The sequence below is a fragment of the Arachis ipaensis genome, chromosome B6, assembly GCF_059453495.1.
Source record: "Arachis ipaensis isolate K30076 ecotype BB chromosome B6, ASM5945349v1, whole genome shotgun sequence".
NCBI lineage: Eukaryota > Viridiplantae > Streptophyta > Magnoliopsida > Fabales > Fabaceae > Arachis > Arachis ipaensis.
This window is the reverse complement of record NC_142441.1, coordinates 65,407,638-65,421,175: the sequence shown is the minus strand read 5'-3', so window position 1 is coordinate 65,421,175 and position 13,538 is coordinate 65,407,638. Positions and strand designations below refer to the sequence as shown.

General features: G+C 47.0%; 8 non-coding genes and 32 pseudogenes across 8 annotated transcripts; all 40 read right to left on the bottom strand.

Moving 5' to 3' along the window:
- Window positions 1-122: 122 nt before the first annotated feature.
- LOC148556452 (5S ribosomal RNA) lies at window positions 123-241 on the bottom strand (annotated as a pseudogene).
- A 509-nt stretch (window positions 242-750) lies between these two features.
- LOC148556451 (5S ribosomal RNA) lies at window positions 751-886 on the bottom strand (annotated as a pseudogene).
- Window positions 887-1,095: 209 nt separating this feature from the next.
- On the bottom strand, window positions 1,096-1,214 carry LOC148556450 (5S ribosomal RNA). Its single transcript, XR_015891596.1, has one exon. It is a non-coding gene; the product is annotated as a 5S ribosomal RNA (ribosomal RNA).
- A 179-nt stretch (window positions 1,215-1,393) lies between these two features.
- On the bottom strand, window positions 1,394-1,512 carry LOC148556449 (5S ribosomal RNA; annotated as a pseudogene).
- A 190-nt stretch (window positions 1,513-1,702) lies between these two features.
- LOC148556448 (5S ribosomal RNA) lies at window positions 1,703-1,838 on the bottom strand (annotated as a pseudogene).
- A 181-nt stretch (window positions 1,839-2,019) lies between these two features.
- On the bottom strand, window positions 2,020-2,138 carry LOC148556447 (5S ribosomal RNA; annotated as a pseudogene).
- Window positions 2,139-2,316: 178 nt separating this feature from the next.
- LOC148556446 (5S ribosomal RNA) lies at window positions 2,317-2,435 on the bottom strand (annotated as a pseudogene).
- A 178-nt stretch (window positions 2,436-2,613) lies between these two features.
- On the bottom strand, window positions 2,614-2,732 carry LOC148556445 (5S ribosomal RNA; annotated as a pseudogene).
- Window positions 2,733-2,920: 188 nt separating this feature from the next.
- On the bottom strand, window positions 2,921-3,039 carry LOC148556444 (5S ribosomal RNA; annotated as a pseudogene).
- Window positions 3,040-3,228: 189 nt separating this feature from the next.
- On the bottom strand, window positions 3,229-3,364 carry LOC148556443 (5S ribosomal RNA; annotated as a pseudogene).
- Window positions 3,365-3,544: 180 nt separating this feature from the next.
- LOC148556442 (5S ribosomal RNA) lies at window positions 3,545-3,663 on the bottom strand. The gene has a single exon (XR_015889343.1). It is a non-coding gene; the product is annotated as a 5S ribosomal RNA (ribosomal RNA).
- A 191-nt stretch (window positions 3,664-3,854) lies between these two features.
- LOC148556441 (5S ribosomal RNA) lies at window positions 3,855-3,990 on the bottom strand (annotated as a pseudogene).
- A 156-nt stretch (window positions 3,991-4,146) lies between these two features.
- On the bottom strand, window positions 4,147-4,282 carry LOC148556440 (5S ribosomal RNA; annotated as a pseudogene).
- A 179-nt stretch (window positions 4,283-4,461) lies between these two features.
- Window positions 4,462-4,580, bottom strand: LOC148556439 (5S ribosomal RNA; annotated as a pseudogene).
- A 483-nt stretch (window positions 4,581-5,063) lies between these two features.
- On the bottom strand, window positions 5,064-5,182 carry LOC148556438 (5S ribosomal RNA; annotated as a pseudogene).
- A 189-nt stretch (window positions 5,183-5,371) lies between these two features.
- Window positions 5,372-5,507, bottom strand: LOC148556437 (5S ribosomal RNA; annotated as a pseudogene).
- A 180-nt stretch (window positions 5,508-5,687) lies between these two features.
- Window positions 5,688-5,806, bottom strand: LOC148556436 (5S ribosomal RNA). Its single transcript, XR_015889342.1, has one exon. It is a non-coding gene; the product is annotated as a 5S ribosomal RNA (ribosomal RNA).
- A 191-nt stretch (window positions 5,807-5,997) lies between these two features.
- LOC148556435 (5S ribosomal RNA) lies at window positions 5,998-6,133 on the bottom strand (annotated as a pseudogene).
- A 156-nt stretch (window positions 6,134-6,289) lies between these two features.
- On the bottom strand, window positions 6,290-6,425 carry LOC148556434 (5S ribosomal RNA; annotated as a pseudogene).
- Window positions 6,426-6,604: 179 nt separating this feature from the next.
- LOC148556433 (5S ribosomal RNA) lies at window positions 6,605-6,723 on the bottom strand (annotated as a pseudogene).
- A 482-nt stretch (window positions 6,724-7,205) lies between these two features.
- On the bottom strand, window positions 7,206-7,324 carry LOC148556432 (5S ribosomal RNA; annotated as a pseudogene).
- Window positions 7,325-7,506: 182 nt separating this feature from the next.
- LOC148556431 (5S ribosomal RNA) lies at window positions 7,507-7,625 on the bottom strand. Its single transcript, XR_015891401.1, has one exon. It is a non-coding gene; the product is annotated as a 5S ribosomal RNA (ribosomal RNA).
- A 188-nt stretch (window positions 7,626-7,813) lies between these two features.
- On the bottom strand, window positions 7,814-7,932 carry LOC148556430 (5S ribosomal RNA; annotated as a pseudogene).
- Window positions 7,933-8,118: 186 nt separating this feature from the next.
- Window positions 8,119-8,237, bottom strand: LOC148556429 (5S ribosomal RNA; annotated as a pseudogene).
- Window positions 8,238-8,423: 186 nt separating this feature from the next.
- On the bottom strand, window positions 8,424-8,542 carry LOC148556428 (5S ribosomal RNA; annotated as a pseudogene).
- A 182-nt stretch (window positions 8,543-8,724) lies between these two features.
- On the bottom strand, window positions 8,725-8,843 carry LOC148556427 (5S ribosomal RNA; annotated as a pseudogene).
- A 182-nt stretch (window positions 8,844-9,025) lies between these two features.
- Window positions 9,026-9,144, bottom strand: LOC148556426 (5S ribosomal RNA). Its single transcript, XR_015891467.1, has one exon. It is a non-coding gene; the product is annotated as a 5S ribosomal RNA (ribosomal RNA).
- Window positions 9,145-9,630: 486 nt separating this feature from the next.
- LOC148556425 (5S ribosomal RNA) lies at window positions 9,631-9,749 on the bottom strand. The gene has a single exon (XR_015890538.1). It is a non-coding gene; the product is annotated as a 5S ribosomal RNA (ribosomal RNA).
- A 180-nt stretch (window positions 9,750-9,929) lies between these two features.
- LOC148556424 (5S ribosomal RNA) lies at window positions 9,930-10,048 on the bottom strand (annotated as a pseudogene).
- Window positions 10,049-10,234: 186 nt separating this feature from the next.
- On the bottom strand, window positions 10,235-10,354 carry LOC148556423 (5S ribosomal RNA; annotated as a pseudogene).
- Window positions 10,355-10,540: 186 nt separating this feature from the next.
- Window positions 10,541-10,659, bottom strand: LOC148556422 (5S ribosomal RNA; annotated as a pseudogene).
- Window positions 10,660-10,841: 182 nt separating this feature from the next.
- LOC148556421 (5S ribosomal RNA) lies at window positions 10,842-10,960 on the bottom strand (annotated as a pseudogene).
- A 183-nt stretch (window positions 10,961-11,143) lies between these two features.
- Window positions 11,144-11,262, bottom strand: LOC148556420 (5S ribosomal RNA; annotated as a pseudogene).
- Window positions 11,263-11,449: 187 nt separating this feature from the next.
- Window positions 11,450-11,568, bottom strand: LOC148556419 (5S ribosomal RNA). The gene has a single exon (XR_015891589.1). It is a non-coding gene; the product is annotated as a 5S ribosomal RNA (ribosomal RNA).
- Window positions 11,569-11,752: 184 nt separating this feature from the next.
- Window positions 11,753-11,871, bottom strand: LOC148556418 (5S ribosomal RNA; annotated as a pseudogene).
- Window positions 11,872-12,051: 180 nt separating this feature from the next.
- On the bottom strand, window positions 12,052-12,170 carry LOC148556417 (5S ribosomal RNA; annotated as a pseudogene).
- A 190-nt stretch (window positions 12,171-12,360) lies between these two features.
- LOC148556416 (5S ribosomal RNA) lies at window positions 12,361-12,479 on the bottom strand. Its single transcript, XR_015891127.1, has one exon. It is a non-coding gene; the product is annotated as a 5S ribosomal RNA (ribosomal RNA).
- A 186-nt stretch (window positions 12,480-12,665) lies between these two features.
- LOC148556415 (5S ribosomal RNA) lies at window positions 12,666-12,785 on the bottom strand (annotated as a pseudogene).
- Window positions 12,786-12,969: 184 nt separating this feature from the next.
- LOC148556414 (5S ribosomal RNA) lies at window positions 12,970-13,088 on the bottom strand (annotated as a pseudogene).
- Window positions 13,089-13,274: 186 nt separating this feature from the next.
- Window positions 13,275-13,393, bottom strand: LOC148556413 (5S ribosomal RNA; annotated as a pseudogene).
- Window positions 13,394-13,538: the final 145 nt, after the last annotated feature.

Here is a 13,538-nt window from a genome sequence, read left to right as displayed (position 1 = left end):
GCGAATCCCTATGGGGCCCGTGCGAGCTTGCCGAAAATCAGGTCATTGAGGCTCGCTTTAGCTAAACTATTCAATATAGCGTCGTTTAAAGAACAAGTGTAAGCACGACGTAAAAAAAAAAAAAGCTGCTACACGAGGACTTCCTAGGAGGTCACCCATCCTAGTACTACTCTCGCCCAAGCACGCTTAGCTGCGGAATTCTGATGGGATCCAGTGCATTAATGCTGGTATGATCGCACCTGTTAAAGTATGCGCACACAATTATCATAAGCATGCCTCGCGACGTAGTGTAAGTCGAGCTGCGAATCCCTGCAGGTCCCGTGCGAGCTTGCCGAAAATCAGGTCATTGAGGCCCGCTTTAGCTAAACTATTCAATATAGCGTCGTTTAAAGAACAAGGGTAAGCACGACGTAAAAAAAAATAAAAAAATAATAAATAAAAAAGGTGCTACACGAGGACTTCCCAGGAGGTCACCCATCCTAATACTACTCTTGCCCAAGCACGCTAAACAGCAAAATTCTGATGGGATCTGGTACATTAGTGCTGGTATGATCGTACTTGTTAAAGTATGCGCACACAATTATCATAAGCATGTCTCGCGACGTAGGGTAAGTCGAGCTGCGAATCCCTGCGGGGCCCGTGCGAGCTTGCCGAAAATCAGGTCATTGAGGCTCGCTTTAGCTAAACTATTCAAGATAGCGTCGTTTAAAGAACAAGGGTAAGCACGACGTAAAAAAAAACAAAAAAAAACAGGTGCAACAAGGGGACTTCCCAGGAGGTCACCCATCCTAGTACTACTCTCGTCCTAGTACTACTCTCGCCCAAGCACGCTTAACTGCGGAGTTCTGATGGGATCCGGTGCATTAGTGCTGGTATGATCGCTCCTATTAAAGTATGCGCACACAATTATCATAAGCATGTCTTGCGACCTAGGGTAAGTCGAGTTGTGAAGCGCTGCGGGGCCCGTGTGAGCTTGAAGAAAATCAGGTCATTGAGATTCGCTTTAGCGAAACTATTCAAGTTAGCGTCGTTTAAAGAACGAGGGTAAGCACGACGTAAAAAAAAAAGGGTAAGCACGACGTAAAAAAAAAAAAAGAGGTGCAACACGAGGACTTCCCAGGAAGTCACTCATCCTAGTACTACTCTCGCCCAAGCATGCTTAACTGCGGAGTTCTGATGGGATCCGGTGCATTAGTGCTGGTATGATCGCACCTATTAAGTATGCGCACACAATTACCATAAGCATTTCTCGCGACGTAGGGTAAGTCGAGCTGCGAAGCCCTGCGGGGCCCGTGTGAGCTTGCCGAAAATCAGGTCATTGAGGTTCGCTTTAGCGAAACTATTCATGTTAGAGTCGTTTAAAGAATGAGGGTAAGCACGACGTAAAAAAAAAAGGGTGCAACACGAGGACTTCCTAGGAGGGCACCCATCCTAGTACTATTCTTGCGCAAGCACGCTTAACTGTAGAGTTCTGATGGGATCCGGTGCATTAGTGCTGGTATGATCGTACCTGTTAAAGTATGCGCAAACAATTATCATAAGCATATCTCGCGATGTAGGGTAAGTCGAGCTGCGAATCCCTGTGGGACTCGTGCGAGCTTGCCAAAAATCAGGTCATTGAGGTTCGCTTTAGCTAAACTATTCAAGATAGCGTCGTTTAAAGAACGAGGGTAAGCACGACGTAAAAAAAAACAAAAAAAAAGAGGTGCAACATGAGGACTTCCCAGGAGGTCACCCATCCTAGTACTACTCTCGTCCTAGTACTACTCTCGCCCAAGCACGCTTAACTGCGGAGTTCTGATGGGATCCGGTGCATTAGTGCTGGTATGATCGCACCTATTAAAGTATGCGCACACAATTATCATTAGCATGTCTCGCGACGTAAGTTAAGTCGAGCTGTAAAACCCTACGGGCCCGTGTGAGCTTGCCGAAAATCAGGTCATTGAGGTTCGCTTTAGCAAAACTATTCAAGCTAGCGTCGTTTAAAGAACGAGGGTAAGCATGACGTAAAAAAAAAAAGAGATGCAACACGAGGACTTCCAAGGAGGTCACCCATCATAGTACTACTCTCGCCCAAGCACGGTTAACTGTGAAGTTATGATGGGATCCGGTGCATTAGTGCTGGTATGATCACATTTGTTAAAGTATGCACACACAATTATCATAAGCATGTCTCGCGACGTAGGGTAAGTCGAACTGCGAATCCCTACGGGCCCGTGCGAGCTTGCCGAAAACCAGGTCATTGAGGCTCGCTTTAGCTAAACTATTCAATATAGCATCGTTTAAAGAACAAGGGTAAGCACGATGTAAAAAAAAAAGGTGCTACACGAGGACTTCCCAGGAGGTCACCCATCCTAGTACTACTCTCGCCCAAGCACGCTTAACTACGAAATTCTGATGGGATCCGGTGTATTAGTGCTAGTATGATCGCACCTGTTAAAGTATGCGCACACAAATATCATAAGCATGTCTCGCGACGTAGGGTAAGTCGAGCTGCGAATCCCTGCGGGGCTCGTGCGAGCTTGCCGAAAATCATGTCATTGAGGCTCACTTTAGCTAAGCTACTCAATATAGCGTCGTTTAAAGAACAAGGGTAAGCACGACGTAAAAAAAAAGGTGCTACACGAGGACTTCCCAGGAGGCCACCCATCTTAGTACTACTCTCGCCCAAGCACACTTAACTGCGGAATTTTGAAGGGATCCGGTGCATTAGTGCTGGTATGATCGTGCCTGTTAAAGTATGCGCACACAATTATCATAAGCATGTCTCGCGACGTAGGGTAAGTCGAGCTGCGAATCCCTGCGGGGCCCGTGCGAGCTTGCCGAAAATCAGGTCATTGAGGCTCGCTTTAGCTAAACTATTTAATATAGCGTCGTTTAAAGAACAAGGGTAAGCACGACGTAAAGAAAAAAGAAAAAAGAGGTGCTACACGAGGACTTCCCAGGAGGTCACCCATCCTAGTACTACTCTCGCCCAAGCACGATTAACTGCGGAATTCTGATGGGATTTGGTGCATTAGTGCTGGTATGATCGCACCTGTTAAAGTATGCGCACACAATTATCATAAGCATGTCTTGCGACGTAGGGTAAGTCGAGCTGCGAATCCTTGCGGGGCCCATGCGAGATTGCCAAAAATCAGGTCATTGAGGCTCGCTTTAGCTAAGCTATTCAATATAGCGTCGTTTAAAGAACGAGGGTAAGCACGACGTAAAAAAAAACAAAAAAAAGAGGTGCAACATGAGGACTTCCCAAGAGGTCCCCCATCCTAGTACTACTCTCGTCCGAGTACTACTCTCGCCCAAGCACGCTTAACTACGGGGTTCTGATGGGATCCGGTGCATTAGTGCTGGTATGATCGCACCTATTAAAGTATGCGCACACAATTATCATAGGCATGTCTCGCGACGTAGGGTAAGTCGAGCGGCGAAGCCCTGCGGGGCACATGTGAGCTTGCCGAAAATCAGGTCATTGAGGTTCGCTTTAGCGATACTATTCAAGTTAGCATCATTTAAAGAACAAGGGTAAGCACGACGTAAAAAAAAAAGGGTGCAATACGAGGACTTCCCAGGTGGTCACCCATCCTAGTACTACTCTCGCCCAAGCACGCTTAACTGCGGAGTTCTGATGGGATCCGGTGCATTAGTGCTGGTATGATCGCACCTGTTAAAGTACGCGCACACAATTATCATAAGCATGTCTCGCGACGTAGAGTAAGTCGAGCTGCAAATCCCTGCGGGGCCCATGCGAGCTTGCCGAAAATCAGGTCATTGAGGCTCGCTTCAGCTAAGCTATTCAATATAGCGTCGTTTAAAGAACGAGGTTAAGCACGACGTAAAAAAAAAACAAAATAAAAGAGGTGCAACATGAGGACTTCCCAAGAGGTCACCCATCCTAGTACTACTCTCGTCCTAGTACTACTCACGCCCAAGCACGCTTAACTGCGTAGTTCTGATGGGATCCGGTGCATTAGTGCTGGTATGATCGCACCTATTAAATTATGTGCACACAATTATCATAAGCATGTCTCGCGACGTAGGGTAAGTCGAGTTGCGAAGCCCTGCGGGGCTCGTGTGAGCTTGCCGAAAATCAGGTCATTGAGGTTAGCGTCATTTAAAAAACGAGGGTAAGCACGACGTAAAAAAAAAGTTGTGCAACACGAGGACTTCCCAGGAGGTCAGCCATCCTAGTACTACTCTCGTCCTAGTACTACTCTCGCCCAAGCACGTTTAACTGCGGAGTTCTGATGGGATCCGGTGCATTAGTGCTGGTATGATCGCACCTATTAAAGTATGCGCACACAATTATCATAAGCATGTCTCGCGATGTAGGGTAAGTCGAGCTGCGAAGCCCTGCGGGGCACGTGTGAGCTTGCCGAAAATTAGGTCATTGAGGTTCGCTTTAGCGATACTATTCAAGTTAGCGTCTTTTAAAGAACGAGGGTAAGCACGACGTAAAAAAAAAGGGTGCAATACGAGGACTTCCCAGGTGGTCACCCAACCTAGTACTACTCTCGCCCAAGCACGCTTAACTGTAGTGTTCTGATGGGATCCGGTGCATTAGTGCTGGTATGATCGCACCTGTTAAAGTATGCGCGCACAATTTTAATAAGCATGTCTCGCGACGTAGGGTAAGTCGAGCTGCGAATCCCTGCGGGGCCCGTGCGAGCTTGCCGAAAATCAGGTCATTGAGGTTCGCTTTAGCTAAACTATTTAATATAGCATCGTTTAAAGAACAAGGGTAAGCACGACGTAAAAAAAAAAAAGAGGTGCTACACGAGGACATCCCAGGAGGTCCCATCCTAGTACTACTTTCGACCAAGCACGCTTAACAGCAGAATTCTGATGGGATCCTGTACATTAGTACTGATATGATCGCACCTGTTAAAGTATGCGCACACAATTATCATAAGCATGTCTCGCGACGTTGGGTAAGTTGAGCTGCGAATCCCTGCGGGGCCCGTGCGAGCTTGGTGAAAATCAGGTCATTGAGGCTCGCTTTAGCTAAACTATTTAATATAGCGTCGTTTTAAGAACAAGGGTAAGCACGACGTAAAAAAAAAAAAGAGGTGCTACACGAGGACTTCCCAGGAGGTCACCCATCCTAGTACTACTCTCGCCCAAGCACGATTAACTGCGGAATTCTGATGGGATTTGGTGCATTAGTGCTGGTATGATCGCACCTGTTAAAGTATGCGCACACAATTATCATAAGCATGTCTTGCGACGTAGGGTAAGTCGAGCTGCGAATCCTTGCGGGGCCCATGCGAGATTGCCAAAAATCAGGTCATTGAGGCTCGCTTTAGCTAAGCTATTCAATATAGCGTCGTTTAAAGAACGAGGGTAAGCACGACGTAAAAAAAAACAAAAAAAAGAGGTGCAACATGAGGACTTCCCAAGAGGTCCCCCATCCTAGTACTACTCTCGTCCGAGTACTACTCTCGCCCAAGCACGCTTAACTACGGGGTTCTGATGGGATCCGGTGCATTAGTGCTGGTATGATCGCACCTATTAAAGTATGCGCACACAATTATCATAGGCATGTCTCGCGACGTAGGGTAAGTCGAGCGGCGAAGCCCTGCGGGGCACATGTGAGCTTGCCGAAAATCAGGTCATTGAGGTTCGCTTTAGCGATACTATTCAAGTTAGCATCATTTAAAGAACAAGGGTAAGCACGACGTAAAAAAAAAAGGGTGCAATACGAGGACTTCCCAGGTGGTCACCCATCCTAGTACTACTCTCGCCCAAGCACGCTTAACTGCGGAGTTCTGATGGGATCCGGTGCATTAGTGCTGGTATGATCGCACCTGTTAAAGTATGCGCACACAATTATCATAAGCATGTCTCGCGACGTAGAGTAAGTCGAGCTGCAAATCCCTGCGGGGCCCATGCGAGCTTGCCGAAAATCAGGTCATTGAGGCTCGCTTCAGCTAAGCTATTCAATATAGCGTCGTTTAAAGAACGAGGTTAAGCACGACGTAAAAAAAAAACAAAATAAAAGAGGTGCAACATGAGGACTTCCCAAGAGGTCACCCATCCTAGTACTACTCTCGTCCTAGTACTACTCACGCCCAAGCACGCTTAACTGCGTAGTTCTGATGGGATCCGGTGCATTAGTGCTGGTATGATCGCACCTATTAAATTATGTGCACACAATTATCATAAGCATGTCTCGCGACGTAGGGTAAGTCGAGTTGCGAAGCCCTGCGGGGCTCGTGTGAGCTTGCCGAAAATCAGGTCATTGAGGTTAGCGTCATTTAAAAAACGAGGGTAAGCACGACGTAAAAAAAAAGTTGTGCAACACGAGGACTTCCCAGGAGGTCAGCCATCCTAGTACTACTCTCGTCCTAGTACTACTCTCGCCCAAGCACGTTTAACTGCGGAGTTCTGATGGGATCCGGTGCATTAGTGCTGGTATGATCGCACCTATTAAAGTATGCGCACACAATTATCATAAGCATGTCTCGCGATGTAGGGTAAGTCGAGCTGCGAAGCCCTGCGGGGCACGTGTGAGCTTGCCGAAAATTAGGTCATTGAGGTTCGCTTTAGCGATACTATTCAAGTTAGCGTCTTTTAAAGAACGAGGGTAAGCACGACGTAAAAAAAAAGGGTGCAATACGAGGACTTCCCAGGTGGTCACCCAACCTAGTACTACTCTCGCCCAAGCACGCTTAACTGTAGTGTTCTGATGGGATCCGGTGCATTAGTGCTGGTATGATCGCACCTGTTAAAGTATGCGCGCACAATTTTAATAAGCATGTCTCGCGACGTAGGGTAAGTCGAGCTGCGAATCCCTGCGGGGCCCGTGCGAGCTTGCCGAAAATCAGGTCATTGAGGTTCGCTTTAGCTAAACTATTTAATATAGCATCGTTTAAAGAACAAGGGTAAGCACGACGTAAAAAAAAAAAAGAGGTGCTACACGAGGACATCCCAGGAGGTCCCATCCTAGTACTACTTTCGACCAAGCACGCTTAACAGCAGAATTCTGATGGGATCCTGTACATTAGTACTGATATGATCGCACCTGTTAAAGTATGCGCACACAATTATCATAAGCATGTCTCGCGACGTTGGGTAAGTTGAGCTGCGAATCCCTGCGGGGCCCGTGCGAGCTTGGTGAAAATCAGGTCATTGAGGCTCGCTTTAGCTAAACTATTTAATATAGCGTCGTTTTAAGAACAAGGGTAAGCACGACGTAAAAAAAAAAAGAGGTGCTACACGAGGACTTCCCAGGAGGTCACCCATCCTAGTACTACTCTCGCCCAAGCACGCTTAACTGCGGAATTCTGATGGGATCCGGTGCATTAGTGCTTGTATGATCGTACCTGTTAATGTATGCGCACACAATTATCATAAGTATGTCTCGCGACGTAGGGCAAGTCGAGCTGCCAATCCCTGCGGGGCCCTTGCGAGACTGCCGAAAATCAGGTCATTGAGGCTCGCTTCAGCTAAACTATTCAAGATAGCATCGTTTAAAGAACGAGGGTAAGCACGACGTAAAAAAAAAAAGAGTTGCAACACGAGGACTTCCCAGGAGGACACCCATCCCAGTACTACTCTCGCCCAAGCACGCTTGACTGCGAAGTTCTGATGGGATCCGGTGCATTAGTGCTGGTATGATCGCACCTGTTAAAGTATGCGCACACAATTATCATAAGCATGTCTCGCGACGTAGGGTAAGTCGAGCTGCGAATCCTTGCTGGGCCCGTGCGAGGTTGCTGAAAGTCAGGTCATTGAGGCTCACTTTAGCTAAACTATTCAAGATAGCGTCGTTTAAAGAACGAGTGTAAGCACGACGTAAAAAAAAAAACAAAAAGAGGTGCAACACGAGGGCATCCCAGGAAGTCACCCATCCTAGTACTACTCTCGCCCAAGCACGCTTAACTGCGAAGTTCTGATGGGATCCGATGCATTAGTGCTGGTATGATCGCACCTGTTAAAGTATGCGCACACAATTATCATAAGCATGTCTCGCGACGTAGGGTAAGTCGAGCAGCGAATCCCTGCGGGGCTCGTGCAAGATTGCCGAAAATCAGGTCATTGAGGCTTGCTTTAGCTAAACTACTCAATATAGCGTCATTTAAAGAACAAGGGTAAGCACGACGTAAAAAAAAAAAAAAAGAGGTGTTACATGAGGACTTCCCAGAAGGGAACCCATGCGAGTACTACTCTCGCCCAAGCACGCTTAACTGCGGAGTTCTGATGGGATCCGGTGCATTACTGCTGGTATGATCGCACCTGTTAATATATGCGCACACAATTTTCATAAGCATGTCTCGCGACATAGGGTAAGTCGAGCTGTGAATCCCTGCGGGGCCCGTGCGAGCTTGCCGAAAATCAGGTCATTGAGGCTCGCTTTAGCTAAACTATTCAAGATAGCGTCGTTTAAAGAACAAGGGTAAGCACGACGTAAAAAAAAAAAAAAAGAGGTGTTACATGAGGACTTCCCAGAAGGTAACCCATCCTAGTACTACTCTCGCCCAAGCACGCTTAACTGCGGAGTTCTGATAGGATCCGGTGCAATAGTGCTGGTATGATCGCACCTATTAAAGTATGCGCACACAATTATCATAAGCATGTGTCGTGGCGTAGGGTAAGTCGAGCTGCGAAGCCCTGCGGGGCCCGTGTGAGCTTGTCAAAAATCAGGTCATTGAGGTTCACTTTAGCGAAACTATTCAAGTTAGCGTCGTTTAAAGAACGAGGGTAAGCACGACGTAAAAAAAAAAGGAGGTGCAACACGAGGACTTCCCAAAAGGTCACCTATCCTAGTACTACTCTCGCCTAAGCACGCTTAACTGCGGGGTTCTGTTGGGATCCGGTGCATTAGTGCTGGTATGATCGCACCTGTTAAAGTATGCGCACACAATTATCATAAGCATGTCTCGCGACGTAGGGTAAGTCGAGCTGCGAATCCCTGCGGGGCCCATGCGAGCTTGCTGAAAATTAGGTCATTGAGGCTCGCTTTAGCTAAACTATTCAATATAGCATCGTTTAAAGAACAATGGTAAGCAAAACGTAAAAAAAAAAAGAGGTGCTACACGAGGACTTTCCAGGAGGTCACCCATCATAGTACTACTCTCGCCCAAGCACGCTTAACTGCGGAGTTCTGATGGGATCCGGTGCATTAGTGCTGGTATAATCGCACCTGTTAAAGTATGCACACACAATTATCATAAGCATGTCTCGCGACGTAGGGTAAGTTGAGCTGCGAATCCCTGCGGGGCCCGGTCGAGCTTGCCGAAAATCAGGTCATTGAGGCTCGCTTTAGCTAAACTACTCAATATAGCGTCGTTTAAAGAACAAAGGTAAGCACGACGTAAAAAAAAAAAAAGAGGTGCTACACGAGGACATCCCAGGAGGTCTCATCCTAGTACTACTCTCGACCAAGCACGCATAACAGCGTAATTCTGATGGGATCCTGTACATTAGTGCTGATATGATCGCACCTGTTAAAGTATGCGCACACAATTATCATAAGCATGTCTCGCGACGTTGGGTAAGTTGAGCTGCGAATCCCTGCGGGGCCCGTGCGAGCTTGCCGAAAATCAGGTCATTGAGGCTCGCTTTAGCTAAACTATTCAATATAGCGTCGTTTAAAGAACAAGGGTAAGCACGACGTAAAAAAAAAAAAAAGAGGTGCTACACGAGGACTTCCCAGGAGGTCACCCATCCTAGTACTACTCTCGCCCAAGCACGCTTAACTGCGGAGTTCTGATGGGATCCGGTGCATTAGTGCTGGTATGATCACACCTGTTAAAGTATGCACACACAATTATCATAAGCATGTCTCACGACGTAGGGTAAGTTGAGCTGCGAATCCCTGCGGGGCCCGGGCGAGCTTGCCGAAAATCAGGTCATTGAGGCTCGCTTTAGCTAAACTACTCAATATAGCATCGTTTAAAGAACAAGGGTAAGCACGACATAAAAAAAAAGAGGTGCTACACGAGGACTTCCCAGGAGGTCACCCATCCTAATACTACTCTCGCCCAAACACGTTAAACTGCAGAGTTCTTATGGGATCCGGTGCATTAGTGTTAGTATGATCGCACCTGTTAAAGTATGCGCACACAATTATCATAAGCATGTCTCGCGACGTAGGGTAAGTCGAGCTGTGAATCCCTGCAGGGCCCGTGCGAATTTGCCGAAAATCAGGTCATTGAGGCTCGCTTTAGCTAAACTATTCAATATAGCGTCGTTTAAAGAACAAGGGTAACCACGACGTAAAAAAAAAGTAAAAGAGGTGCAACACAAGGACTTCCCAAGAGGTCACCCATCCTAGTATTACTCTCGTCCAAGCACGCGTAAACTGCGTAGTTCTGATGGGATCCGGTGCATTAGTGCTGGTATGATCGCACCTATTAAAGTATGCGCACACAATTATCATAAGCATGTCTCCCGACTTAGGGTAAGTCGAGCTGCGAATCCTTGCGGGGCCCGTGCGAGCTTGCCGAAAATTAGGTCATTGAGGCTCGCTTTAGCTAAACTATTCAATATAGCGTCTTTTAAAGAACAAGGGTAAGCACGACGTAAAAAAAAAAAAAAGAAGATGCAACACGAGGATTTCCCAGGAGGTCACCCATCCTAGTACTACTCTCGCCCAAACAAGCATAACTGCGGAATTCTGATGGGATCCGGTACATTATTGCTGGTATGATCGCACCTATTAAAGTATGCGCACATAATTATCATAAGCATCTCTCGCGACGTAGGGTAAATCGAGCTGCGAATCCCTACGGGTCCCGTGCGAGCTTGCCGAAAATCAGGTCATGGAAGCTCGCTTTAGCTAAACTATTCAATATACCGTCGTTTAAAGAATAAGGGTAAGCACGACGTAAAAAAAAAAGAAGATGCAACACGAGGACTTCCCAAGAGGTCACCCATCCTAGTACTACTTCCGCCCAAGCACGCTTTACTGCGGAGTTCTGATGGGATCCGATGGATTAGTGCTGGTATGATCACACCTGTTAAAGTATGTGCACACAATTATCTTAAGCATGTCTCGTGACGTAGGGTAAGTCGAGCTGCGTATCCCTGTGGGGCCCGTGCGAGCATGCCGAAAATCAGGTCATTGAGTCTCGCTTTAGCTAAACTACTCAATATAGCGTCGTTTAAAGAACAAGGGTAAGCACGACGTAAAAAAAATAAAGAGGTGCTACACGAGGACTTCCCAGGAGGTTACCCATCCTAGTACTACTCTCGCCCAAACACGCTAAACTGCGGAGTGCTGATGGGATCCGGTGCATTAGTGTTGGTATGATCGCACTTGTTAAAGTATGCGCACACAATTATCATAAGCATGTCTCGCGACGTAAGGTAAATCAAGCTGCGAATCCCTGCGGGGCCCTTGCGAGCTTGCCGAAAATCAGGTCATTGCGGCTCGCTTTAGCTAAACTATTCAAGTTAGCTTAGTTTAAAGAACGAGGGTAAGCATGACGTAAAAAACAAAAAAAAAAGGGTGCAACACGAGGACATCCCAGGAGGTCACCCATCCTAGTACTACTCTCGCCCAGGCACGCTTAACTGCGGAGTTCTGATGGGATCCGGTGCATTAGTGCTGGTATGATCGCAACTATTAAAGTATGCGCACACAATTATCATAAGCATGTGTCGTGGCGTAGGGTAAGTCGAGCTGCGAAGCCCTGCGGGGCCCGTGTGAGCTTGTCGAAAATCAGGTCATTGAGGTTCGCTTTACCTAAACTATTCAATATAGCGTCGTTTAATGAACAATGGTAAGCACGACGTAAAAAAAAAAAAAGAGGTGCTACACGAGGACTTCCCAGGAGGTCACCCATCCTAATACTACTCTCGCCCAAACACGCTAAACTGCGGAGTTCTTATGGTATCCGGTGCATTAGTGTTGGTATGATCGCACCTGTTAAAGTATGCGCACACAATTATCATAAGCATGTCTCGCAACGTAGGGTAAGTCGAGCTGCGAACCCCTGCGGGGCCCGTGCGAGCTTGCCGAAAATCAGGTCATTGAGGCTCGCTTTAGCTAAACTACTCAATATAGCGTCGTTTAAAGAACAAGGGTAAGCACGACATAAAAAAAAAGAGGTGCTACACGAGGACTTCCCAGGAGGTCACCGATCCTAATACTACTTTCGCCCAAACACGCTAAACTGCGGAGTTCTTATGGTATCCGGTGCATTAGTGTTGGTATGATCGCACCTGTTAAAGTATGCGCACACAATTATCATAAGCATGTCTCGCGACGTAAGGTAAGTCAAGCTTCGAATCACTGCGGGGCCCGTGCGAGCTTGCCGAAAATCAGGTCATTGAGGGTCGCTTCAGCTAAACTATTCAAGTTAGCGTAGTTTAAAGAACGAGGGTAAGTACGACGTAAAAAACAAAAAAAAAATAGGGGTGCAACACGAGGACTTCCCAGGGGGTCACCCATTCTAGTACTACTCTCGCCCAAGCACGCTTAACTGCGGAGTTCTGATGGGATCCGTTGCATTAGTGCTGGTATGATCGCACCTGTTAAAGTATGCATACACAATTATCATAAGCACGTCTCGCGACGTAGGGTAACTCGAGCTACGAATCCCTGCTGGGCCCGTACGACTTTGCCGAAAATCAGGTCATTGAGGCTCGCTTTAGCTAAACTATTCAATATAGCGTCGTTTAAAGAACGAGGGTAACCACGACGTAAAAAAAAAGTAAAAGAGGTACAACACAAGGACTTCCCAAGAGGTCACCCATCCTAGTATTACTCTCGACCAAGCACGCGTAAACTATGGAGTTCTGATGGGATCCGGTGCGTTAGTGCTGGTATGATCGCACCTATTAAAGTATGTGCACACAATTATCATAAGCATGTCTCCCAACTTAGGGTAAGTCGAGCTGCGAATCCTTGCGGGGCCCGTGCGAGCTTGCCAAAAATCAGGTCATTGAGGCTCGCTTTAGCTAAACTATTCAATATAGCATCTTTTAAAGAACAAGGGTAAGCACGACGTAAAAAAAAAAAAGAAGATGCAACACGAGGACTTCCCAGGAGGTCACCCATCCTAGTACTACTCTCGTCCAAACACGCTTAATTGTGGAATTCTGATGGGATCCGGTGCATTATTGCTGGTATGATCGCACCTATTAAAGTATGCGCACATAATTATCATAAGCAGATCTCGCGACGTAGGGTAAATCGAGCTGCGAATCCCTGCGGGGCCCATTCGAGCATGCCGAAAATCAGGTCATGGAAGCTCGCTTCTGCTAAACTATTCAATATAGCATCGTTTAAAGAACAAGGGTAAGCACGACGTAAAAAAAAAAAAAAGAAGATGCAACACGAGGACTTCCCAAGAGGTCACCCATCCTAGTACTACTTTTGCCCAAACACGCTTAACTGCGTGGTTCTGATGGGATCCGGTGCATTAGTGCTGGTATGATCGCACCTATTAAAGTATGTGCACACAATTATCTTAAGCATGTCTCGCAATGTAGGGTAAGTCGAGCTGCGAATCCCTGCGGGGCCCGTGCGAGCTTGCCGAAAATCAGGTCATTGAGTCTCGCTTTAGCAAAACTACTCAATATAGCGTCGT